Source organism: Odocoileus virginianus, chromosome 24 (genome assembly GCF_023699985.2).
Source record: "Odocoileus virginianus isolate 20LAN1187 ecotype Illinois chromosome 24, Ovbor_1.2, whole genome shotgun sequence".
Lineage (NCBI taxonomy): Eukaryota > Metazoa > Chordata > Mammalia > Artiodactyla > Cervidae > Odocoileus > Odocoileus virginianus.
The window spans coordinates 51,455,287-51,482,777 of NC_069697.1; the positions used below are offsets into that span (position 1 = coordinate 51,455,287).

The following is a 27,491-nucleotide window of genomic DNA, read 5'->3' on the forward strand; positions in this document are numbered from 1 at the left end:
CACGCTAGTAAGGTGATGCTCAAAATTCTCCAAGCCAGGCTTCAGCAATACGTGAACTGTAAACTTCCAGATGTTCAAGCTGGTTTTAGAAAAGGCAGAGGAACCAGAAATCAAATTGCCAACATCTGCTGGATCATAGAAATAACAAGAGAGTTCCAGAAATACATCTATTTCTGCTTTATTGACAGTGCCAAAGCATTTGACTGTGTGGATCACAACAAACTGTGGAAAATTCTTCAAGAGATGGGATTACCAGACCATCTGACCTGTCTCTTCAGAAACGTGTATGCAGGTCAGGAAGCAACAGTTAGAACTGAACATGGAACAACAGGCTGGTTCCAGATAGGAAAAGGAGTATGTCAAGGCTGTATATTGTCACCCTGCTTGTTTAACTTATATGCAGAGTACATCATGAGAAACACTGGGCTGGAAGAAGCACAAGCTGGAATCAAGATTGTCAGGAGAAATATCAGTAACCTCAGATATGCAGACGACACCACCCTTATGGCAGAAAGTGAAGAGGAACTAAAAAGCTTCTTGATGAAAGTGAAGGAGGAGAATGAAAAAGTTGGTTTAAAGCTCAACATTCAGAAAACTAAGATCATGGCATCTGGTCCCATCACTTCATGGGAAATAGATGGGGAAACAGTGGAAACAGTGTCAGACTTTATTTTGGGGGGTTCCAAAATCACTGCAGATGGTGATTGCAGCCATGAAATTAAAAGATGCTTACTCCTTGGAAGGAAAGTTGTAACCAACCTAGAGAGCATATTGAAAAGCAGAGACATTACTTTGCCAACAAGGGTCCGTCTAGTCAAGGCTATGGTTTTTCCAGTAGTCATGTATGGATGTGAGAGTTGGACTATAAAGAAAACTGAGTGCCTAAGAACTGATGTTTTTGAGCTGTGGTGTTGGAGAAGACTCTTGAGAGTCTCTTGGACTGCAAGGAGATCCAACCAGTCCATCCTAAAGGAGATCAGTCCTGGGTGTTCATTGGAAGGACTGATGCTGAAGCTGAAACTCCAATACTTTGGCCATCTCATGTGAAGAAGTGACTCATTGGAAAAGACCCTGATGTTGGGAAAGATTGAGGGCAGGAGGAGAAGGGGACGACAGAGGATGAGATGGCTGGATGGCATCATCAACTTGATGGACATGGGTTTGGGTGGACTCCGGGAGTTGGTGATGGACAGGGAGGCCTGGCGTGCTGTGATCATGGTATTGCAAAGAGTCGGACACTACTGAGCGACTGAACTGAGTTTGTATCTCTTAATTCCATCCCCCTAATTTGCTCCACACCCCTCCTTTCCTCTCACCTTTGGTAACCACTAGTTTGTTGTTTTGTATCTGTGAGTCTTGTTTCTTTTTTGTTTGTATTTTCATTTGTATTATTCTAATTTTTTCTACGTTTTTCCTTGAAAATTTTTACTTATTTACTTTTAATCAAAGTGTGGTTGGTTTGCGTTGTGTTAGTTTCTGGTGTACAACAAATTAATTCAGTTATATGTATATATATTATTTTTCATACTCTTTTTCATTATGGTTTTTTATAAGATCCTGAATATAGTTACCTGTGCTATACAGTAGGACCTCATTTTTTGTCCATTCTATATAAAATAATTTGCATTTGCTAGTCCCAAATTCCCAATCCAACCCTCCCCTGCCCCTACTGTATTTTTTAGATTCTGCATATAAGGGATACACAGTGTTTATCTTTCTCTGTTTGACCTATTTCACTAAGCGTAATATTTTCTGGGTCCATCTGTATTGCTGAGGTGGCAGGGTTTCATTCCTTTTCATGGCTGAGGAGTATCTTTTGTGTATTCGGTGTGTTTGTGAGTATCTGAGTCTCACGTCTTCTTTATCCGTTCACTGGTTGATGAGCCTCTTGCCGTGGTGGTTTAGCCGCTCGGTCGTGTCCGACTCTCTGCAGCCCCATGGACTGTAACCCACCAGGGTTCTCTGTCCATGGGGATTCTCCAGGCCAGAATACTGGAGTGGGTTGCCATTTACTTCTCCAGGGGTCGAACCTGGGTCTCCTGCATTAGCAGGCAGATTTTTTACCATCTGAGCTTTGAGAGAAGCCATGAGCAAGTTGGTTGCTTCCTTATCTTGGCCACTGTAAATAGTGCTTCATGGATATTGGGGTGCATGTATCTTTTTGAATTAGTGTTTTCATTTTCTTCCGATATATGCCCTGGAATATAATTGGTGGATCCTCTGGTATTTCTATTTTTAGTTTTTTTTTTTTTTTTGAGGAAATGTCATACTGTTTTCCATAGTGACTCTTCCAAATTGTGTTCCCACTAATAGTGTACCAAGGGTTCCCTTTTCTCTGCCTCCTCTCCAGTGTGAAGTAAGTCAGAGAGAGAAAGACAGATACCATGTGATACCACTCACATGTTCATAGCAGCACTGTTCACAATAGCCAAAGCAATGAACACAACCTAAATGTCCATCAGCAGATGAATGGATAAGGAAGATGTGGTGCATATATACAGTGGAGTACTACTCAGCGTAAAAGGAAGAAAATAATGCCATTTACAGCAACATGGATGCAACTAGAGATTATCACACTAGTTGAAGTAAGTCAGAAAAAGACAAACACGTTATTGTATCACTTATATGTAGAATCTAAAATATGGCACAAACGAACCTGTCTACAAAACAGAAACAGACTCGTTGACATAGAGAACAGACTGGTTGCCATGAGCTAGGGAGAAGGATCATGGGAGTTTGAAATTCGCAGATGCATGCTATTAGTGAAAGTGAAAGTGACGTCCGTCAGGCGTGTCCGACTCTTTGCAACCCCATGGACCGTAGCCTACCACGCTCCTCCATCCATGGGATTTTCCAGGCAAGAGTACTGGAGTGGGTTGCCATTTCCTTCTCCAAAACTATTATTAGATTGGTGCAAATGTAATTGCGATTTTGGACCATGAATTTTAAACCCACATAACTAGATTCCAAGAGTCAGACACAACTGAAGCAACTTAGCACGCATGCAAGTACATCTTTATTAATCCAGATAGGAACCGTTAAAATCAACACACCTTTTAATTTTATTTTTCAATCAACACATTTTTTTGTCAGTGAAAAATATTTGTTTATTCCTGTAGTGTAAATACCTGTGCTTCAGGATTTGACCAACTCTTGGAAAGCATTTTCTGCCTCCTGCTGGTTGTGGAAGCATTTTCCCTGCAAAAAGCTGTTAAGATGCTTAAAGAAGTGGTGGTTGGTCAGGTGAACGTGGAAGATGAGGCAAAACTTCGTATCCAATTTATTCAACTTCTGAAGTGTTGGTTGTCCTGGAGAAGAATTGGGTCCTTTCTGCTGACTGATACCGGCTGCAGGCATTGTAGTTTTCAGTGCCTCTCACTGATTTGCTGAGCACATTTATCCGATGTAACGATTCTGCTGGGCTTCAGAAAGCTGTAGTGAATGAGACTGGCAGCAGACCAACAAACAGCAGCCATGACCTTTTTTTTTTTGGTGCAAGTTTGGCTTTGGGAATGCTTTGGAGTTGCTTGGTCCATTCACTGAGCTGGTTGTTGATTGTTGTATAAAATCCACTTTTCATTGCACGTCATGATCCAATCAAGAAATGGTTCATCGTTGTTGCCTAGAATAAGAGAAGACAACAATTCAAAAGGACAGTTTTTTTTATTTTTGATCAGTTCATGAGGTACCCACTTATTAAGCTTTTTGCCTTTCCGGTTTGCTTCACATCCGAAATGGTCTGTGTTGCGTCCTTGGGCAGCGTCCCGCGTGACTTTAAGAGGGTCAGCTCTGCTGACGGCGCTCAGCTGCTGCTGTTGCCTGCTGACGGCTGACCTCTGTGCTGCTCGGCTTCAAGGCTCCGTCTCCTTTGCAGGACTTCCTGACTCACCGCTGCACTGTCTTTAGCGGTTCCTGGGCCAAATGCGTGCTTGATGTTGTGGTTGTCTCCTCTGCTTTTTACAACACATTTTTGAACTAGAATAAGAAAATCACTCAAATTTTCTTTTTGTCTCACATCATTTCCATAGTCTAAAGTGCCTATAAAGCAACAAGTAATGTCATTAGCAAAAAAACATAGAACAAGAAATACACATTAAAATGATGTATAACATAACCATGTTTATTTAAGAATGTATTCCAATATCATGACAAATTTCAACAGTGCAAAGCTGCAATTACTTTTGCACCAGCCTAATGTGTGTGTGTGTGTATGTGTGTGTATGTGTGTATGATGGATAAACAACAAGGTCCTACTGTATAGCACAGGGAACTATATTCAGTATCCTGTGATAAACCATAAGGAAAAAGAATATGAAAAAATAAATAGTATGTGTATAACTGAACCACTTTGCTATACAGTAGAAATGAACATGACATTGTAAATCAACTATACTTGAAAAAAATAAAAAATTCTAAAAAGACATTGGGGATTAACATTTTCTGAGGCTGGAAAAAGAAAGATGAAAAGTTATTCCTAATGTGAAAAATTACATATTTTAAATTTTGCTCTTTGAATTGGTGTCACTTTTATATGGTGTAAGGTTCTACGTCTAGAAAAAAGTAGAGTGAAATTTTCTTCTTGTTCCTACAGTATAAACCAGTCAGTTCCTCTTTCCAGGGTCAACTAGGATTACCAGTTTTTGTGTATACTGTGCACCTATAAGCATGAAATATACACATACATGAAAATGTTTCTGTGTTCTTTTCTTCCTTTTTAAAAAAATGATTGCCTTGCACTTTTCTTACACATGCATCAAGTTATATGTGTTGTTGTGATTCAGACTTACAACATAACATCAAAAATTTTGTTATTCTTATTTGCATCTGTATAGTATTATGGGCTGTGTATGAAGTTTCTATCATTTACAATATTTATGGTTATTATTGTGCTATGTTATCAGTAAGGTTTTTAAGGCAAATCTCTACAATTTAAAATACTTTTAGGTTAGAAAGAATTCATTTGAATCAGTTCTAATGAGATGGATGAAACTGGAGCCCATTATGCAGAGTGAAGTAGCCAGAAAGATAAAGACCATTACAGCATACTAACACATATATATGGAATTTAGAAAGATGGTAATGATAACCCTATATGCAAAACAGAAAAAGAGACACAGATGTACAGAACAGACTTTTGGACTCTGTGGGAGAAGGCGAGGGTGGGATGTTTCAAGAGAACAGCATCGAAACATGTATATTATCTAGGGTGAAACAGATCACCAGCCCAGGTTGGATGCATGAGACAAGTGCTCAGGGCTGGTGCACTGGGAAGACCCAGAGGCATGGGGTGGAGAGGGAGGTGGGAGGGGGGACCGGGATGGGGAATACATGTAAATCCATGGCTGATTCATGTCAATGTATGACAAAACCCACTACAATATTGTAAAGTAATTAGCCCCAACTAATAAAAATAAATGAAAAAAAAATAAAATACTTTTAGGGAAAAAAAAATTTAAAAAAAAATACTTTTAGGGGAAGAGTTGAGCACAGGGGAGAATCAGGAGTAGTTACGTGTGTTTCTTAAGTGAGTTACATACATTTTCGCAAGCATTTTCCCTGCTCTTTTCATAGTGACTTGTAACTCCTCAAAAAAAAAAAAAAGGCATTTTGACTTTTTTCTCAGTTATAAACAGTGCTGCATGAATATAACTTTGTACATATGTTATTTTGTATATTTGTAATAATTATTAAGATAATTTTCTAAAGGTATATACTTTGCAGTTTTTATAAACATTGTAAAATTGACTTCCAAATATATATGAAGTTTACATTTCCACCAGTAGTTGATTCAGGATTTGAGAGAGAGGATTTAGTCATGGTGGATACATATAAAATAACCACTTTGAAATGTTTCCACACATGTATGTTTGGTGTGCATTTAACTTAGTCTAGTTCATTCAACACAGTTAACTGAGTGCCTCTGAACCAATGTAGTCTTTACTGTCATGAGCAACTCTAGCGGATTAACTCTAAGCTATCAGGGAAGGCTTTCTGCAGGAGCAGAGCTGTGAAGGACAAGTGGGGCAGGGGAAATTCTAGAGTAGCAGATCTCAAATCTTAATCTGACTTTTGAACTCTTTAAAAAATTACGGACTGCAAAAAACTTCTATTTAAGTGGGTTATACTTGCCAATATTTACTATTTAGAAATTAAAACTAAGAAAATATTTAAATATTTATTACTTCATTAAAATAGTAAATTCCTTACATATTAATGTATGACACACTTTAAAATTTTTTATATATAATTTTTAATTAAAGATTACTAAAAATATTGGCTATATTCCCTGCACTGTACAATATATCCTTATAGCCTATTTTATAACCAATAGTTTCTGCCTTCCATTCTTCACCCCATGTTGCCTGCTTGTGCCCATCCCCCACCCCTCCCCATAGTAACCCCTGATTTGTTGTCTGTATCTGTAAGTCTGCTTTTTTATGTTCATTAGTTTGTTGTATTTTTTAGATTCCACATATAAGTAACATCACATAGTATTTGCCCTGCTCTCTCTGTCTTACTTCACTCGGCGTGATGCCCTTCAGGCCCACCCATGTTGCTGCAAGTGGCAAAAACTCTGTTCTTTTTTATGGCGGAGTAGTCTTCCTGTGTGTGTGAACGAGGGCCTGCGATGGGTGTGTGTGTATACACACACAGTAGGATTGCTGGGTCATATAGCAGTTCTGTTTTTAGCTTTTTGAGGAGCCTGCATACTGTTGCCCACAGTGGCCGCTCCAGTTTACATTCCTGCCAACGGTGTACAAGGATCCCCTTCCCTCCTCGTCCTGCCGGCATTTGTCATCATGTTCTTTCTTCTCACAGCCTTCCTGGGAGGTGGTGTCTCATTGTGGTTTTGATTTCCATTTCTTTGATGACCAGTGATGTTGAGCATCTTCTCCCATGCCTGTTGACCATTTGCATTTCCTCTTTGGAAAATTGCCTATTCAATTCTTTGCCCATTTTTTTATAATGCACTTTTTAATGAAAGCACTAATTTATAAAGAACTTTATTGAGGTGTAGTTGGTTTACAATGTCGCATTAATTTCTGCTGTGCAGCCAAGTGATCCATTATACAGAAACACACACATATATGTACTTACTCATACTCTTTTCCATCATGATTTATTACTAGATGCTGAATATAATGCCTACTGTCCTGTATGTGATAGTTTGTATCTGCTAATCCCAAATGCCCAGTCTGTCCTCCTCCACCCCCTGACCTTGACAACCAGGAGCCTGTTCTCTGTGAATCTGTTTCTGTTTTGTGGATAAGTTCATTGTGTCTTTTTCTTCTTTTTTTGGCTACGCTATGCTGCCTGTGGGATCTTCCCTGATCAGGGGTCAAACCCATACCCCCTGCATTGAGGTGCAGAATCTTTTTTTTTTTTTTTTTGGGAGGTGCAGAATCTTAACCACGAACTGTGAGGGAAGTCCCCATTGTGCCATATTTTAGATTCCTCATACAAGTGATATCATATGGTGTTTGTCTTTCCAACTTCCTTCACATAGTATGATAATTTCTAGGTCCATGTTGCTTCAAGTGGTGTTATTTCATTCTTTTTTATGGCTGAGTAATACTTCATTGTGTGTGTGTGTGTGTGTGTGTGTGTGTGTGTGTACCACGCCTTCATTATCCATTCATGTATCGATGAACATTCAGGGTGTATCTGTGTCTTGGCTGGTGTAAATAGTGCTGCTTTGAACAAAAGGGTGCATGTGTCTCTTTGGATTACAGTTTTTTCCAGGTGTATAGCCAGGAGCAGGATTGCTGGATCATTTGGTAATTCTACTTTTAGTTTTCTGAGGAACTTCCATACTCTTCTCTGTAATGAGGGTACCAGTTTACATTCCTACCAGCAGTGTAGGAGGGTTCCCTTTTCTCTACGCCCTATTCAGCATGTGTTATTTGTGTATATATAACATGTATATATAGATTTAGGTGTGGGGTCAGCGTTAGCGCACGCAGGGTCTTCCCTCTGTTGCAGCACACCGGATCTCCAGTTGTGCGTGCGGAATCTAGTTCCCTGACCAGGATCGAACCCCAGTTCCCTGCACTGGGGGTGCAGAGTCTTGGTCACTGGGCCCCTGGAGAAGTCCCTGAGTCCACTTCCTGATGGGAATTGCTGAAAACAATCTATGGCCGTGTTTAACAGATAACACTGGGTATTCCGTTTCCTTATTCCTCTTCTTTTCTCTTCTTGCTCTTTCTCCCTCCTTTTCTCACCTCCCTTCCTTCCTTCAAGCTCAGTGGATAGTTTGTGGATTTTTAAAAATTATTTTGCCTTGCCTTGTCTTTGTCTTGAAATTCATGTTGGAACAAAGCTTGCTTACTTAAAGGATTTCTTCTGTGATTTCTTGGTGTGGCCAAGGACCAGATATTTTTAGGTCTTTTTTTTTTTTTTTTTTTTTAATTTTTAGGTCTTGACTTTGTAGCTTCTTTTCAAATTACCTTAGTAATACCAAATATCTCTTAATGCAGGAGAGATTAGTTTTTTCTTCAGGTGATTTTGATCTTTTTAAAAAATCTTTTTATTTGTAATTGCTAAGGTTTAACATTCTAGCCCTTTTATGGTCTCTGCTCCCAGCCATTCCATCATCCAGAGTTACTGAAGTGGGCCTGAAATGACACCTTTTCCCATGGTGCTCAGTGAAGTCAGGAAAGGAGAGGTTCCCTATCAGGAGAAGGCGTCTGGACTGCGGTTGTCTTGAGTGGACAGTGTTTTTTACTTGTGAAATCAGTAAGAATCTTGGTAAGCTGCAGATGTCAGTGACCTGTCAGCCCATCAGGATAAATCAGCTCAAGTCCTGAATGAGGTGACAGTGTCAGCACAATGAGCCCCTTTCCCTGAGTTTATTGGGCCTTTCATTAAGGTAGCTGTCATAGCCCTTATTTTTAAAGAAAAGTCAGAGTATTTGTTCAAGATTCAGCTGACTTTAAACATTATTTATTTTGGAGGGGGAAGATCACTTTCAGTATAGATGCACCATTGGAAGTGACAATGGTGTGTCACAAGTGGCTATTCTTCAGATTATAGCCACTTTCGTGTGCCCAAGTGTTACAGTTGTTTGCATCTTTTAAACTTGTCTCCAGGTGACTAGAGGCTATCTGTTTCTCTCAGTAAGTTTAATTAATTGTCTTGGGTCCCAGACAAGTAGATTTGTTAAGTGTAGTTTCTGATTTATCTGTTGCCCAAACCGGTGATAATTTGATAGGAATAGGAACTCAGAGGTGGCATTTTATTGTGAAAGATGGGATGTTGGTTGCTAAATGCAGCTGATTGGAAGGCTAGGACAAAGTATCTTTCTGGTGACAGGGTCATTATTTAGGCTTTATAGAATGTGCCACTAGTCAGATGACTGAACTACATCTCCCTACTCCTGTGAGGAGTGCTTCACAGAACTCTTATCAACTATGATGCTCTTACAAGGATTCGCAGCTTGGTTCAGATTAGCCTGGTGATTCTGCTCTTCCTCCGTGCAGTACTAGTGGCCAGATTTTCGGTAACTGCTGCTGCCTGAGAACTTTGGATCCGAAGCCCACAGTCTCAGAGAGCAGTGTTGCCAGATGAGGTTGCGTCTAGTGTTTGAGTGCGTGTTTCACTTTCAGAGGCGCCTTTTCTCTCCCAGGAAGGAAGAGAGGTTTCTGAGAGCACAGGACGGTTGTTAGAATGGAGAGACATAGGCGGTGAAGCCTGCCTGGCTTTTGGCTGTAGAAATAAGTTTTTAAAAACCTGACACCTCAGAGATAGTAGCTGGCTTTGTAAGTGGATCAAACAATTAGAAAATTGTTACAGTGTTTATTGCGTGTCAGACACTGTTTGGCATTGGAGCTACAGATATGGAAAAGACACACAAGGTTTCTGCCCTCAGAGAGCTTCCATTTTGTTGTTTGAGAACTTTGATAAAGAAGAAAGTAAAGAAATAAGATAATTAGAGAGTATAGTGCTATGAAAAAAATTGATATGGTGATGTGATTTGAGAGTAAGAGGATGCTTTAAATTCTGTGGTCAAGTCTCTTCATAGTGACATGAACTATTATTTGAAGGGGGGTTAGAACCAGCATTTCCTGATGGAAGGTTACTGTTCTGGGCAGGAGAAACAACAAATACAAAGGACTTATGGGGAGTATGTGGTTTGGTGTGTTCAAGAATTGGCAGGGCCAGGTTTTACAAGGCTCTTTAGACCTTGCTTGGGGTGATGAAAAGCCGTTAATGGGAGGAAACTGGTTGAACAAGGAAGCTAAGTGATCTGATATACATGTTAAAAAGATCACTTATAACGCGTTGTAGATCAACTATACTTCAATTAAAAAAAAAAAAGATCAGTCTTGATTCTCTGGGAAGAACAGAGAAGTGGAGAGATAGTTGAGAGGCTGTTAGTGCAGCGGTGTGGTTTAGTGTTAGTTCCTCAGTTCTGTCCCACTCTTGGTGAGCCCATGGACCATAGCCCACCAGGCTCCTCTGTCCATAGAATTCTCCAGGTAAGAATACTGGAGTGGGTAATCATTCCCTTCTCCAAGGGATCTTCCAGACCCAGGGATCAAACCCTGGTCTCCTGCATTCCAGGGAGATTCTATTGCATTTTATTAAAAAATTGCAGTTACATGGAGGTTGAAGAGGATGGATAGCAAAAAGGAATTCAACTTCTTTCAGAAAGCATTTCATTTTAAATTTTGATAGATTACAGTTTGGGCAAGAAAACCATCATAGCAATAAGTACTAGAGTGGCCTTTGAATTATGTTGTTCTTGATTCTCTGACTCAGAGTTGGAAAGTGACTTTTTGATGTGGCAAGGCTTCAACTTGAATCTCCTTTGCTCACTTAAAAATAAGAGACATCAGGTCATGGCTTGAGGGCCTTTAGGGAAAGGCAACCAGTAATTTCTTTGCATGAGGAGGAACAAGACATTTCGTGGGGGAAAAACTCACTGTGCAGATAGTGTCTTAGGACCAAGATTGGCGATGGAAAGGGGAAGGGCAGTATCCTCTGGCCATGCCTCCCAATCCTAACCAAACCACCACACATCTCATGCCAGAAGTCTGAGGGGAAGGGGCTGTACAGAAACTGGAAGAGCTTTTCATAGAAATCTGTGTAAGATACTGGGAAGGTGGACTTAGTGACGTGATACTCATAAAACAGAGTTATAAAACAAAGTGATGAATTGGAGATACTCCTCACTGTATAGAACTTAGTATCGCTTAGGTGTTTTTTTATTTTTTTGTTTTTTAGGGCTTAGGTTTTGGAGACAGGCTTGCTTGAGCGTATTAAGGGTTCTGGTGGTGCCACTCAGCACCCTGGGTTCCTAAAGTGGATTCAGCAGCAGTCAGCCCTCAAAGTCCTATAATAATAATAATAAATATTGCAGTTGGAGTGAGAGATACTAAATTTTGTGTTTGTGATATTATTTCTACTAAGAGAAGAAAACTTTTTCTCTGGCCACTCTACTTTTGCTTTGCCATCTACCAGGACAGATGCTGTGTCTGCTAGCTCAGTTTCTAGATTTGTCTTGTATAGAAGGATAATGGGTAAAAAAACAGCTGAAGAAGTTCAAGGAGTAAGACTGGATGAAAGTGGACTTTATTAGAAAGTGGACTGAGAACTACTTATAAGTAGAAGGGATCAGCAGAGGGGGAGGAACCAAATGACCTGTGTTTTATTGTGAATTAAAATAGGGGTAGATACCGAGGGCTCAGGGCAAGGTGTAGGGTTATAAGAAATATTGTGAGCAAAAAGAATTGAGAAAGAAAATATTAAGAAGCTGCTATGGATTTTTAAATAGATCTCTTTATTTTCTTTGAGAGTCTCAGTATATTAAGATTGAAATATTGCTTTTAACTTATCTTTTTTTTCTTTTTTGAGGTTAGACTTGTTACTTATATGTGACACCATTCCAGCACTGAACTCATGGAGGCTGAACATTTATTCAGGTAATAATAGTTAACATTTATGAAACATTTTTTTATGTGCCAGGCAACAAAGTAAGTGCTTACCCATGATCCCATTTAATCCTCACACAACCTGGGAGTGTTATTGTACCCATATAATGGGTGAAGAAGTTAAGACTCACAGTATATCAAGATTGAGTTCATCTGAATTTTAATTTTTAATTTTTCATTAAAAAATGCAAAAAGGCTACTGCAGTAGTCAAAGTGAGAGATGTAGTAGCTTGGATTAGATGATGTTATTCATTATCTGACATAAATATGAATATAAAATGATTTTGACTGACTGTAGTTCACCCTCATCTCCATAACTTTTCCCCATTGCTCAATATATCATACTTTTTGTTTGTCTTTAGAACAATGAAAATATATTTTGGTAAAGAAAAATTCAGTTTAGGATTTTTAACCTTAAAGCTTTTAACCTTTTTTTTTTTTTTTTAAAGTAGGTAAGAAGTTTATATTTTTTGAGTAAATGTCTACAAAAGGTAAAAATCTATAATTGGGGAATTCTTAAGAGGTGATAATACAGATAATAGCCTTTTTTATTGATTTTATCACACGTGAGGTACTAGTCACAAATGTTTTCAAGTTTAAGGAACCTTATTAGAGTTTCTTGTAGGAGCTTTTTTTGGTGTTTCTAAATGCTTATTTACAGATTACATTAACTGTGTACTTGCCAGAACTGACAGTTTCTAGCAGTACTGACTGAAGATGTGTCAAAATTGAAGCTGGAACATGTCTGAAATTATACTATAGGTTAATGGAAGTGTTTTTACATTTACAAAAATTCAAATGTATATGCTACTTTGAGTGGTTCTCTGTTTAATTTTGTCAAGAGTTGCCTGTACACTCAGCAAGGGAAAGTAAAACTGCTTTACTAATGCCTTATCAATTATTGAATGGCCAGCAGGAGTACATTGTCCTCTCATAGTTTTCAAAAAAGAGCTTAATTGAGGTTTTTAAAAATTGGCATACAGTAAACTACATATGAAAATACACGATTTGTTAAGTTTTGATATGTGCTTATAATGAAACTGTCACCACAATCAAAGCATAATGAATATACTTATCACCCCTCAAGTTTTCTTATCCCCATTTGTAGTTCTTTTCCCAACCTCTGTGGTCTTTGGACAACCACTGATCAGTTTTCTGTCACTATAGAATAGTTGGCAGTGCCTAGAATTTTATATAAATGGAATCATAAGTGTACACTTTCATATTTAATTATTTTTGGTTTGGCTTTTTTTTAAAAGTTAATTATTTTGAGATTCATATATGTTGTTTTATGTATCAGTAGTTCATTATTTTTTATTGCTGAGTGGTGATCTTTTGTATAGCTGTAGCACAATTTGTTCATTCATTTACTTATTGACAGACATTTGGATTTATTCCAGTTTTCAGCAGTTACAAATAACGCTATGCTGTGAATATTTGTATACAAATCTTTGTATGGACTTAGATTTTATTTTTCCTCCATGTTAATTTATTTCTTTTTTTTGAGGTGAATTCACATAGCATACAATTTTAAATTTTACAATTTACAATTTAAACAATTTAAAATTGTTGCAATTTAAAAATTGTAAAGTGTACAATTAATTGGTATTTAGTATATTTACAGTGTTCTGAAATCACTAGCACTTTCTAGATTCAGAACTTTGATTATTCCATGAAGCACCCCATGCTCATTAACTAATCTTTTCCCATTCTCTCTTCCCCCTATCCTTTGGTAACTTCTAATTTGCTTTTTGTTCTTATGGATTTGCCTAGTCTGGACATTGTAATATAAAAGGAATCAGACAGTATGTGAACTTTTGTGGCTGGCTTCTTTCATTTAGCATGATGTTTTCATGGTTCAGGCTTCCCTGATAGCTCAGTTGGTAAAGAACCCACCTGCAGTGTGGGAGACCCGGGCTTGACCCCCGGATTGGAGTCGTCCAGTTTGTAGCGTGTGTCAGCGCTTTGTCTCCTGTTTTGGCTGTGCCACGTGGCTTTTGGAATTTCAGTTCCCTGACCAGGGTTTGAACCAGAGCCACAGCAGTGAAAGCCTGAAATTCTAACCACTCGGCCACAAGGGAACTCCCAATACTTTGTTCTTTTTTATGACTGAGTAATATTCTCTTGTGTGGTGAATATATCATATTTTGTTTATCCATTCATCAGTCAGGGGACTTTTGTATCCCACTTTTCGGGTGGAAGTATGAATAATGCTGCTGCTGCTGCTAAGTCACTTCAGTCGTGTCTGACTCTGTGCGACCCCATAGACGGCAGCCCACCAGGCTCCCCCGTCCCTGGGATTCTCCAGGCAAGAACACGGGAGTGGGTTGCCATTTCCTTCTCCAATGCATGAAAGTGAAAAGTGAAAGTGAAGTCGCTCAGTCGTGTCCGACTCTTAGCGACCCCATGGACTGTAGCCTACCAGGCTATGAACAATTATATGCAAGCTTTTGTGTGGAAATACATTTTCATTTATCTTGGCTATATACCTCAAAGTCTATTTGCTAGGTCATAATGGCAGCTCACTCCAGTGTTCTTGCCTGGAAAACCCCATGGACTGAGGAGCCTGGAGGGCTATAGTCCATGGGGCTGCAGAGAGTCGGAGACAACTGAGCACACGCGCGCTGGAGCCGCTCTGCGTCTGGCTTGTTAATGGGCTGTCAGATGCTTTCAGAGCGCTTGCACTGGTTACATTCCCACCAGCAGTTTATGAGTGCCAATTTGTCTGTCCTTATCAATCTTCTTCTTGTCTGTCTTTTTGAGTCTGGCCATCCTAGTGGGTGTGAAATAGAATCTCATTATGGTTTTGATTTGCATTTTCCTGATACTAGTGATGTTGAGCATCTTTTCACTTACAAGTTGGCCATTTGTATATCTGTTTTGGAAAAATTTGTATTTAAATTCTTTGTCTTTTAAAAAATTGGATAACTTGTCTTTTTAGTATTGAGTTGTAAGAGTTCTGGGTACAGATTCCTTAATGGATGCATGATTTGCAAATAGTTTTTCCATGGGTTTTGTTTCATTTTCTTGATGGTATTGTTTTGTTTAAAATATTAATTTATTTGGCTGTGTTGGGTCTTAGTTGCAGCACATGGGACATTCATTGCGTCATGTGGGAGCTTTCATTGCAGCACACAGACTCTCTAGTTGTAACGTGTGGGCTCTGGGGTGTGCGGGCTGAATAGTTGTGACATGGTGGGCTCTTGGGTGTGCGGGCTCAGTAGTTGTGACGTGTGGGCTTAGTTGCTCTGTGTCATGTGGGATCTCAGTTCCCCAATCAGGGCTCAAATCCACGTCTCCTGCATTCTTCACCACCACCACTACCAGGGAAGGCCCTTGATGGTATTGTTCACAGACAAGTTTTAAATTTGATTAAATCCACTTAATCAATTTGATTAAATCCACTTAATCTACTTTTTTGATTAAGTGGATCTTGGTCTATTTTTAGCTGTTACATTTAGGTCTGCGATCCACTTTGAGTTAACTTCTGTGTGTGGTGTGAAGTGTGGTCCTAACTTTCATGTGTGGATATGTACTTGTCTCATGACTGCTTGTTGCAAAGACTTGCTCAGTTGTGTTCAACTCTTTGCAACCCTGTGGACTGTAGCCCACCAGGCTCCTCTGTCTGTGGGGATTCTCCAGGCAAGAATACTGGAGTGGGTTGCCGTGCTGTCCTTTGGCCTGTTGGATTGATTGTCTTGGTACCCTTGTCAAAAATCAGTTGACTGTACATGTAAGGATTTATTTCTGGACTTTCAGTGCTATTCCACTACAACACTGTTTTGAACTATAGCTTTGTGTAGTTAGTTGAACTTGGGAAATGTGAGTCCTCCAGTTTTCTTCTTTTTTTTAAGATTATGTTGTTCTAGGTTCCTTGCATTTCCATATGAATTTTAGAATCAGTTTGTCAGTTTATAAATAAAAAAGCCAGCTAGGATTTTGATAGGGATGCTCTGAATCTGTAGATCAGTTTTGGGAGTGTTTCCATCTTGACAGTAACATACATTCCCTGGTATGTAAAACATACATGCATGCATGCATGCTAAGTTGCTTCAGTTGTGTCTGACTCTGTGTGACCCCAGGGACAGCAGACCACCAGGCTCCTCTGTCCACAGGATTCTGCAGGCAAGAACACGGGAGTGGGTTGCCATTTCCTTCTCCAAAACATACATATCATCAGGCTAAGTCGCTTCAGTCATGCCCGACTCTTTGCAGCCCCATGGACTGCAGCACACCAGGATCCCCTGTCCTTCACTAGCTCCAGAATTTGCCCAGATTCTTGTCCAGTGAGTCAGTGATGCTATCTGACCATTTCATCTTCTGCTGTCCCCTTCTTTTGTCTTCTGCTGTCCCCTTCTACCTTCCCCATCATTAGGGTCTTTTCCAATGAGCTGGCTCTTTGCATCAAGTGGCCAAATACTGGAGCTTCAGCTTTAGCATCAGTCCTTCCAGTGAATATTCAGAGTTGATTAAGTTTATATCTAAGTATTATTTTAAAGTTTTACTTATTTTTGGCCCTTCTGGGCCTTCGTTGCTGCACAGGCTTTTCTCTAGCTGCTATGCTTGGGTTTCTCGTTGCCGTGGCTTCTCTTGTTGCGGAGCATGGATTCTCTAGGGCAAGTGGGCTTCAGTAGTTTCAGTTCCCGGGCTCTAGAACAACCTCAACAGTTGTGATGCACAGCCTTAGTTGCTCCATGGCATGTGGGGTCTTCCTGGAACAGGGGTCAGACTTGGGTCTCCTGCATCGGCAGGCGGGTCCTTTACTGCTGAGCCACCTTTTTTTTTTTTTAATTTCAACTTTGTCTGGACAGTGTGTCCAATTCCAATATTGTGGTTGAACTGCCTTAAGAATTGTCAACATGTGATTCAGTTCAAGCATCCTTGGCTGTCTCCCAGCCTGGAAAAGGAAGGTCCCGATTCTGCCTGGCGCAGCCCTCAGGCCACCCTGGACATCACAGAGCAATGAGGACCCTGGCTTGGGGAAGGAGGGGGCTGCTGGCCTTATCCTGTCTTGTCTTATTTTTCTTACTACTGTAAATAATTTTTTCCCTTAATTTCACTTTTCGGTTGTTCATTGCTTGTGTATAAAATGCAATCAATTTTTGTATATTGACCTTGTATCTTGGAACCTCGCTAAACTTGTTTACTAGTTTTTAGTGGATTCCTTAGGATTGTCCAGATACAAGATCATGTTATCTGCAAATAGACATAGTTTTTACTCCTTTCCAATCTGGGTGCCCTTTCTTTCTTCTTAATGTCTCATTGTCCTAGCTGGAACCTCCAGTGCAAAAGTGGATGTCTTTGTCTTGTTACTGAGCTTAGGATAAATGCATTCCATCTGTAAGTAGGTTGTTATATATGAGGTTTTGCAGATTTTTTTTTTTTTAATGAAATTGAGCTATTTCCTTAGGATTGCTCTGAGGACTGCAGTTGACATCTTAATTTATAACAGTGACATGTTAATTAATACCAACTCAATTACAGTTGTGTGCAAAACTTTGTGCCTGTTTAGCTCTGTTCCCTCCCTTCTATTTTGTGGTATTACGTGCAAATTGTATCCTTTTATACTGCATGCTCATCAACACAGTCTTATAATTATAGCTTTACTTGGTTTTCTTTGAAATCAGATAGACAAAGAGTTACATACAAAGCATTTATACTGTTTTATATTTACCTATATAGTTACTTTTACCAATACTTTTAAGTTTTTTGTTTGGATTTGAGATACTGCCTAGTATCCTTTTATTTCAGACTGAATGACTCTGGTATTGCTTATAGACTAGATTTGCTGGTGATGAGTTCTTTCATTTTTTTCTAGGAATGTCTTAATTTCTTCTCTGATTTTGAAGGGTGGTTTTGCTGGATATAGAATTCTCGCTTGATAGTCTTTTTCTTTTAGCACTTTGAATAAATCTTCATTGCCTTCTGAACTGAATGAATAAACCCATTGCCTTCTGAACTCCATGGTTTCTGATGAACTTCTCAGATGTGCAGATTTAGTGTTTTTAATCACATTTGAGAAAAATTTGGATACTATGTCATTAAATATCATTTCTTTCCCTTTCTCTCCTGTCATGGGACTCTCAAAATGAATTGTTATGTTTTGTGCTGAGACTTTACTTTTTCTTTATTTTTTTTTCTTTCTGTTCCTCAAATCCAGCCTAATTGACCCAACTTAAAGTTTGTTGATTATTTCTTCTTGCTCAGATCTTGTGTTGAACTCTCTACTAATGTTTTTCATTTCCACTATTGTAATTTCCGACTCCAAAATTTTCATTTGCGGTTCCTTTTTGTAAGTTCTGTCTTCCATTCAGTATTCTATTTTTGGTGAGACGTTGTTCTCATAGTTTTTCTTAATTTTTTAGTCATAGTTTTCTTAATTAAAACATTTTTTTCCCTTCCTCTTTCCTTTTTGATCTTATTTAAAATGGCTGATTTAAAGTCTAATAACAAAATATAATTTAAACAATTTTTTTGAAAATTAAAAAAATATATCTAAGTCCAGTGTTTCTAAGTCCAATAAGTTTCTCTTGACTGTCATTTTCATGCACTGTGCAGCATATGGGATCTTAATTCCCCAGCCAGTTCCCCGTGCCCTCTGCATTGGGAATGTAGTTTTAACCACTGGACCACCTGGGAAGTCCCTGTTGCCCTTTTTTTTTTTTTTCCCATTTATTTTTATTAGTTGGAGGCTAATTACTTTACATCATTGCAGTAGTTTTTGTCATACATTGAAATGAATTAGCCATGGATTTACATGTATTCCCCATCCCGGTCCCCCCTCCCACCTCCCTCTCCACCCGATCCCTCTGGGTCTTCCCAGTGCACCAGGCCCGAGCACTTGTCTCATGCACCCAACCTGGGCTGGTGATCTGTTTCACCCTAGATAATATACATGTTTCGATGCTGCCTGTTGCCCTTTTAAAACCACTCCTACCTCCCTCCACCCCACTCATAAACCTGTAACCCTGACAACCAATAGTCTGTTCTCCATCTCTATAATATTGTCATTTCAAAACTTTTTTTTTTTGCATTTGCCACTTTTTATTTATTTATTTTTGGCTTTGCTGGGTCTTCGTTGCTGCTCATGGGCATTCTCTGGTTGTGGTGAGCAGGGTCTCCTCTTCATTGCAGTGGTGGGCTTCTCCCTGCAGTGGCTTCTCTCCTTGCAGGCTCGAGGCAGTGGGCTTCGCTGTTGAGGCTCTCAGCCTCTAGACTGCAGGCTCAATAGTTGTGGTGTCTGGGCTTAGTTACCCTTGAGGCATGTGGCATCTTCCCCAAGCAGGGATCAAACCTGTGTCCCCTGCGTTTGCAGGCAGATTCTTATCCACTGCATCACTAGGGAAGTCCTCAAAATGTTATTTAAAAGGAATCATGCGCCATGTAACCCTTTAAGATTGGCCTTTTTTCCCCCTTACTCAGCGTAATTCCCTTGAGACCCATATAAGTTGTCGTGTGTTCCTGTCCAGTCAGTAGTTCCTGTTGCTACGTAGTGTTCCATGGTATGGCTATCCCAAGTCTGTTTAAACACTCATGTGTTGAAGGATTTTTGTGTTGGCTCCAGTTTCAGGTTATTGTGAATAAGGCTATACATTCATATACATATTTTTGTATAAGTTTTTATTTTTCTGAAATAAAGGTTCAAATTACAGTTGCTTGATAGCATGGTAACTACGTATTTCATTTCATAAGAAACTGCTCTCCTTTCTTCCAGAGTGGCTGTGCCATATTATATTCCTACCAGTGATCCAGTTTTTCTTCATCCTTGCCAGCATTTGGTATTGACAGTGTTTTTTATTTTAGCCATTATGATAGGTGTGTAGTGATATCTCATTATGGTTTTAATTTATATTTCCCTAATGGTTGATTTTCAATATGTCTGTTCATGTGTACTGCCCATTTTTTGTTTGTTTGTTCCTTTCTTCACTGTTGAGTTTGAGAATTCTTCATATCTTCTGTACACAAGTCTCTTGTTGGTTACATGGTTTGCAGATTTTTTTCTCCAGTCTGTGGCTTACTCTAATTCTAGACTCCTTTGCTCTCTCAGGCTCTCATTCCCGTGTTCTCCAGTTAGGGAGCTTGTAGGAACATGCCTAGGTTTCCCTTAGATTCTTTCTTCCTTTTGATACTTCTTGGAAACTCTCTAGGCAGTAATATAGAGCTTGGTTGGGGTTTCCCAGGTTGCTCAGTGATAAAGAATCTGCCTGCCAACACAGGAGTCGCAAAAGGCATGGAATCGATCCCTGGTTTGAGAAGATCTCACTTCAGTGGGAAATGGCAAGCCACTCCAGTATTCTTCCCTGAAAAGTCCTGTGGACGGAGAGCCTGGCGGGCCGTGGTCCACAGGGTTGCAAGTCAGGCATAGACCGAGCAGGCAGTGTAATGCAGAGCTTACCTTATTTTGTCCTCGTCTCTCGGGAATCACTGTCCTTCATTGCCTGATGTTCAGTGTCTTAAACAGCAGTGCTTTGCACATTTGTCTGATTTTTTATTATTTCTATTATTATTGTTATTTTTTTATTGTCTGATTTATTATTTATTTCAGGAATATAAATATTATTCCTGTTATTCCAAGTTAGTCAGAAGTGAAATCCCCATCCCACCCTCAGAATTTTCGATAACACTAGGAACATCCATTGTTATTAACTACCGTCCAAAAATTCCTTCCTTTCTCAGGTTGTTTTTTAAAAAGGGTGGGCATGAGGTGGGAATGGAAGCTAAATATAACTCAGACAAAAGATACTTCTGATGTTGTTCAGTGTCTCTTGAAGCCAAGGTACTTTCAGAAGTTTTGCAAATCAATCAGATACAGGTTTAGAGCTAGAAATAGGTCAGCTACCATAGAACACAATGATGATGTGAAAAGATTTTTGTGACAGCTTGCGTGTGATAATATATCCTTTCTTGTTCAGGGTTCTGTTTGGATGTAATGCTAGATTCTGGGCATTTTCAAATATCTTTATTCTTATCCTTACAGTCCTTTTCTTGAAAGAATGACCATATTTTTAAAATCACATTTTCTTTTATCTAAAGGGTAGAGTTAACCAGTTAAAAAAGCTGCTTTTTAAGCTTAGGTGCATCTAGCTGAGTAATTCTTCTTTGACCTTTATTATTAGTTTTGGAGCTTACCTCAGAGCTTTTGATGTTTTAACATGTATACAAGTGTTTCTTAAAGAGTTTGCTCTGCATTTCAAAACTGCACTTGCCTATGTAAAATTCAAAGAGATAAGCATTGCCACAGAATCATGTAGCTATCAAACACTTGAAGGAAATATTTCTTTGGAGTTATTTTGTGGAATGAGGGCACATTTCATCAGTTAGGTAACTGAGCTCTGGGAATCTGCTAGAGCCACCTTTGGAATGGAGCTGTCTCTGCTCATGCTGGTCTCATCAGGAAAGTTCTCCTTCTGTCCCCAGTCTCTCGCTCCTGCTGATGCACAGGGCATCGCTTGGTGTACTATCAGCCAGCTGGTTTTCCGCAGCCTGTATCACGGAGACTTGCACAGGATGGTTACTCAGTGAGGGAGTGCTTGTTGCATGAATGAATGAATGCCTTTTCATTGAGTCACTGCTTTGGTCAGTTCCTTCGTATGTTTTGTCCAGGCTCTTTCCTTTTCTTTCTGTTTCTATCCTTTTGGTCATTTTTTTTGGTCTGCATTTCCTCCAGAGGGTGGACAGAGAAGGCAAAAAAGATGAGCCAGAAATCATTCTCTTGTTTGTAAATAACTCAGATAAGGAAGGAGTGCTGTATGAGAGGTTGAAACTCCTGCCTGAGCTGAGGTTGCTGGACTTCACTTGTTTTTCTTGCCGCTACTAATGCTGAATGGGCGTTCTGCTCTTCTTCAGCATGCTGAGCAGCTGTTTTCTCTTCAGTTTATCGCTGGTGATAAGAGAACTCCGTGGACTGTATAGTTCATGGGGTCGTGAATATTGAGACACGGCTGAGCGACTTCACTTCACTTTCACATGCTGCTTTAGTTTTCATTTTTATTTCTAATTTTTGTAACCTTTTCTTTTCTTCTGTGTGGAGTTCTTTTCTGCTTCTTTACTCCTTAAATATTGCTGTATCCTGAAACCTCTGCTCACCTTCCTAGCCTTTCCCGCTGTTAACCTGCCAGTGTTCTCACCATGCCCTCTCCCTTTAGAATCCAAGCTTTCAGCTCCTGTCACATCCGGTGGTCTGGTTATCCAGCTCCATCAGTGTGACTGCCTGTTGGGCCCTTTATGTCAGGACATCACACATGCCGTGTTTTAAGCAGAGCTCTGTTCTTTCTTTCTTTACAGACTATTCTCCTTCAATATGCGTATCTCAGAATGCTGAGAAGTGTCTGTCCACCCCAGTTGTTCTCAAACTTTTTGGTATCATAATCTCTTTACACTCTTAGAAATTACCAAAGCCTCCAAAAGAGCTTTTGTGTATGTAGGTTATATCTATCAATATTAATGTATTAGAAATTAAAACTGAGAAATTTAAAACACATTAGTTCATTTAAGTATGATAATAAATCCATTACATGTTAGCATAAAAGTGAATTAAATATTTTTCCTACAACAGCAACAAAATTTATAAGAAATGTGTCATTGTTTTTAATTTTTCCAAATAATTTAGTGTTGGGGTTAATAGAATAAAGATGAATTTCATACCTGCTTTTCATTCAATTAGTTGTGATATTACACGTCATGTAGCTTTCAGAAAATGCTCTTGCATGTCTTTGAGATACATGAAAGAGTGAATAAGGTTTAACATGCTTATAAAAATGGTTTTGATCTTGCATATTCTTTGAAAAAGTCTTAGAAATTCCCAGGCCACACTTTGAGAGCTGCTTTTGTCTTTGGTTGCCTGGATGTCCTCTTTGACTTCTCCCTATCACCACACATATCTCCTGTGTCACCATGTCTTAATGATTCTACTTCCTTAATGCTTCTTGGATCAGAGTCCCTTCATTCTCCAGCCAGAATGCTTATCTCATCTTTTCCCTAGTTAGTGTCTCTGCCTCTAGTTTATCTGCTTTCTTAACCCATTACTTTTGTAGCAAGAGTAATCTTTTAAAAATAGAAATATAACCATGTATCTCCTTTCTCGATGTCCTTTATAAGTTTCCCATTGCTTTAGTTAGTATACCAGGTTTATGTACATACATATATTTGGTTGTGCTGGATCCATGTAGGATGTAGTTCCCTGCCCAGGGGTTAAACCTAGGGCCCCTGCGTTGGGAGTTGGCGTCTTGGCCACAGGACCACCGGGAGGTCCCACTACACGTAAGATGGTTCATGAGCCTGCTCCCACTAACCTCTGACTTCTCTTGTAGCCACTTTTCTGTGAGTGTCTTACGGTATAGTTTTTTTAACGCAACACTTGGCAGTTCTGAGAAAGCATCATGGTGACCCATACATCTGTGTTAATGGTATTATTGTTTGTTGGGTTCACATTATGTTCATGGCATTATTTACATGTATTATCTCATTTAATCTTCACACAGTCTTCCAAATGAAGTACTGTTATCATTTCACTTTATAGATGAAGAAACTGGAGTTTAGAGAGGTTAAGTATCTGGCTTCACATCATCCAGTTGTTAAGTACGGTCTAGATCTGTTTCTCCATTTCCTCTGTTTGGCTGTTTTTCCATGAGGGTTAGGCTTAAGCATCACCTCCTTCTGGAAGCCTTCCGTCCAGTGTGATTTAGATGACCATTTCCTCTATTCCCATTTAACCTTGTGAGCAGCTCTAGCTAGCACTTAGCACATTAGAATTTACTTATTTGTCTCCTGTACCATTAATTTTTCTAGTAGGTACAGGAAGGGAACTTCATTCTTCTGGCATAGGAAAATTAGTCTGCATCCCAGAATATTTATCTCTAAAAGGAGAATTCATGTTGAGGGCCTTAAAACCTAATGTCACTCTGGACCTACTCTTCATTCTATACGAGCAAGGCCCTAAATTTCAGAGAAACCATAGAACAGTTAAGAATATTTCTATATTAATTCTTCCAAGTTTAAAAAACAGTGTCCCTGATCTTGTTTTGGCTTTTGTTGTTTAGTTGCTAAGTCTTTTCCAACGCTTTTGAGCCCCAGTGGACTGTAGCCCACCAGTCTCCTTTGTCCATGGGGTTTCCCAGGCAGGAATACTGGAATGGGTTGCCATTTCCTTCTCCAGGAGATCTTCCTGACCAGGGATCAAATACACATCTTCTGCTTTGGCGGGCGGATTCTTTACCACTGAGTCACTCAGCAAAGCCCTAAGGGAAATTGCTGCTACTGCTGCTAGGACGCTTCAGTTGTGTCTGACTCTACTCTGTGCGACCCCATAGACGGCAGCCCACCAGGCTCCCGTCCCTGGGATTCTCCAGGCAAGAACACTGGAGTGGGCTGCCATTTCCTTCTCCAATGTGTGAAAGTGAAAAGTGAAAGTGAAGTCGTGTCTGACTTTAGCGACCCTGTGGACTGCAGCCTACCAGGCTCCTCCATCCATGGAATTTTGCAGGCAGGAGTACTGGAGTGGGCTGCCATTGCTTTCTCCGAAGGGAAACTGAGGCACCAAGAAAATAAGTAACTTACCCAGCATCACACATTTTTTAAGTGGCAGGTGTGGAATTCGAAATCTCTAAAAACTATACTGTACAGAATACTGAATCCTTCTTACCCAGGGTCTCATAGTACAGTCTTTGTTAGGATGAAGTAAATGAGGAGTAGAGGTAAAATTATATGGTGCAGCTCTCCTGTCATGATCTTATAGAAAGTGATGCTTTACTATAGATTTTTTAAAATGTGTTTTCTTTTTAAAACACCATCTTTTTAGTATGAATGAAAGGATCTTTCATGTTATCTTTATTACAGTTAGTATCAGTTCTGAGCTTCATACCCAATTTAATTCTTACTTTCCCAGTGAATAATAGCAACAGGAAGTCTAACATATTAGTTGAGATTTAGGAAGCTGATAATCATTTTTCTTCTCCTAGCAACTTACATTAGGTAATTCCAGAATCCTGTTTTCTTAATTTATTTGAGAGATACATCTCCCCAATGCCCCCTCCCCCATCCCTTAAGCATTGCTGTGGATGTTTAATTTTGAGAATGCTAATTAGCTTCAGTAATTACACACCTTGAGGCATGTCTAGACATTTATAGCTTTGTATTTTTGGTTTGGAATAGGATGTGTTGGAACTTTTTGCCTTTTGTGTCTTTTTTTCTTTTTTCAAGAAGGCTTTGAATTTAGTTCATGGAGGAGCTTGTTAATCTAAATTCAGTCATGGAATTTAGGGCTATTGCAGATTTATTTAGCCAGTATCCAGGAATATGATACTTATTTTTTGCTAATAGTATTTTGAAGTCACCAAATGTAGTTCTTCTTTAAGATGATGCCTTATGTTGTAGATGGGTTTTGGAATCAGACCAATATGGAAAATATAATTTCATTAAACACCCAGCCTAGTTTTAGGGTTTGTGTGAATCCGAAAGCACATCCTCAACAGGTCCCCTTTGTTGACACATTTTTAATTCTCAGTTATTTAGGGTATGCTGCTACACTATCTTTTTACCAGACTTCCTTCTGTCTTTCTGAAAGTGTTAGGTACAATGTTGTCAATGTTTTAGTCTCTTTCAGAATAGATTTGTTTCCAAATTACCTACTTCTGCCACAGTATTTTAACCTTTAGTTTGAAAATGAGCATTCACCAGAGAGATGAGTGGATTGTTTTAAGAAAATTTGAAAGTCATAATGTTTCTTAGAAAAGATTTGTTTATTTATTTGTGGCTGCGCTGGGTCTTCGTTGCCGGGCAGGCTCTCTAGTACTTCGCAGCGGTTGCATGGGCTTCTTACAGCAGTGGCTTCTCTTGTTGCAGAGCACAGACTCTAGGGTTGTGGGCTTAAGTAGTTGCAAGTCTTGGACTCAGAGCACTGGCTCAGTAGTTGTGACAAACGGACTTGGTTGCTCCATGGCATGTGGGATCTTCCCAGACTAGACCTGTGTCCCTTGCATTGACAGGCGGATTCTCAACCAGTAGACCACCAGGGAAACCCCCATAATAATGTTTTGAGAATGTGATGGGGTGCAGGATATGGTTTGTAGACTTACTTTGAGCTCTTTAAGAGCTGATAGGATTGGCCTATGCAAGATACAGCAGGCTTAAGGAGAAAAGCATGAGCGACTTGCAGAAAGGCACTTTTCCCTAAACTGTGCTTTTGGATATCCTTCTACTACATCCCATCATATTTGGAGCTTAAAATAAGAACTTCAGTATAATTTAGTTAATTGCATTATCCTCTCTGGTAGAACTATGTGTGAAATTACTGAGTATTTTTAGTATCCCTGTGCAGGAAGGTGAGGCATCAAGTTAAGGAGAACAAAATTGTCCTTATATTAAAGACATACTCTACAGTTTTAGTTAGTTTCATTTTTAAGGAAACTGTTCTGAAATTAGAGGAAGCAGCTAAGTGAAATAGCCATATATAAATAATTCATTTTCTGGTTATGCCAGACTTGCTTACATGTGATATTGATGTTGAGGTACTGGGCAACCATTCCATACTCACTTTTTGTAGTCAATGGTTTATTAACAATGGTTTATTTGTTATGCCAGGAACTGTCAGAGAGTAAGGAATATAACAGTGAAAAGAAAAGGAAAAATCCTTGCCCTTGTACATCCTACGTTTTTCCCCCAGTTTTATCCAGATACAATTGACATGCAGCTCTGTATAAGTTTAAGATGTACTGCATGATGACTTGGAATAAGAAAGGATTACTGCAAAAAGTTTTATTAACATTCATCTCTTTGTGTAGTTTTAAAAATTGGAGCTTAACATTTTACTGGGAGAAATGATCAGCGCCATCAAACTTCCATGGAATTAATGCGGAATTCCTTAAATTGAAACTTATAGATGGTGGTGTTTTGGTTGTAGTTTCTCTGAAAATTGGCTCTACTTTTTTGTCTTTGGTACCTGTTTTGCCTTCCAGGGAGAAGTGTGATGGCAGAACATGTAATAAATGATATTTTAGTTTGTCCCAGATTTGCTGAGTGTCAGGTGCCCTGTAAAATAATTTTGAAAATTATTTAATTGTATTAAAATCCTACAGTGGCATTTTTAACTTGCTTATTTTACAGATCAGTTAAGTGAGAGTTATAGAGGTGGCTGCTACTCAGTTCACACAGCTGGTGTGTGATGTGGTTAGGTAGATCTGTTCCTAACGATTTTAAGTCCCAGGATGAAAGTGTGAATGGAAGCATATATTCCATGTGTTTAGATATTTAGGTTATGAATCAGAATTCTGTTTATGTATTTGACTGCTTCTGGTCTTAGTTGTGGGGTCTTTCATTGCAGTGCATGGACTCTTAGCTGTGCTCAGGCTCAGTAGTTGGGGCCTGTGGGCCTAACTGCTCTGCGGCATGTGGGATCTTAGTTCCCCGACCAGGGATCAAACCTGCATCCCCTACATTGCAAGGCAGATTCTTAACCCTGGACCACCAGGGATTCCTGAAATCAGAATTTTTTTTTTTTTTGAAATCAGAATTTTAAACAAAACTTTGGAAAAAAGAAACTGTCCTCCTGCTTAGATATATTTT

General features: G+C 39.3%; 1 protein-coding gene across 8 annotated transcripts in view; it reads left to right on the plus strand.

The window, feature by feature from the left end:
* R3HDM2 (R3H domain containing 2) overlaps nt 1-27,491 on the plus strand; it is a 156,875-nt gene that overhangs the window by 36,986 nt on the left and 92,398 nt on the right. For 3 of the 8 annotated variants that reach the window (XM_070454735.1, XM_070454737.1, XM_070454750.1), the window contains one exon: nt 11,857-11,924. The exons of 2 other annotated variants lie outside the window; for them this stretch is intronic. The gene's annotated coding sequence lies outside the window, so the exon portion shown is untranslated. The remainder of the gene's footprint in view (nt 1-11,856; nt 11,925-27,491) is intronic. 3 more of the 8 variants (XM_070454736.1, XM_070454734.1, XM_070454738.1) reach the window with 1 other exon arrangement.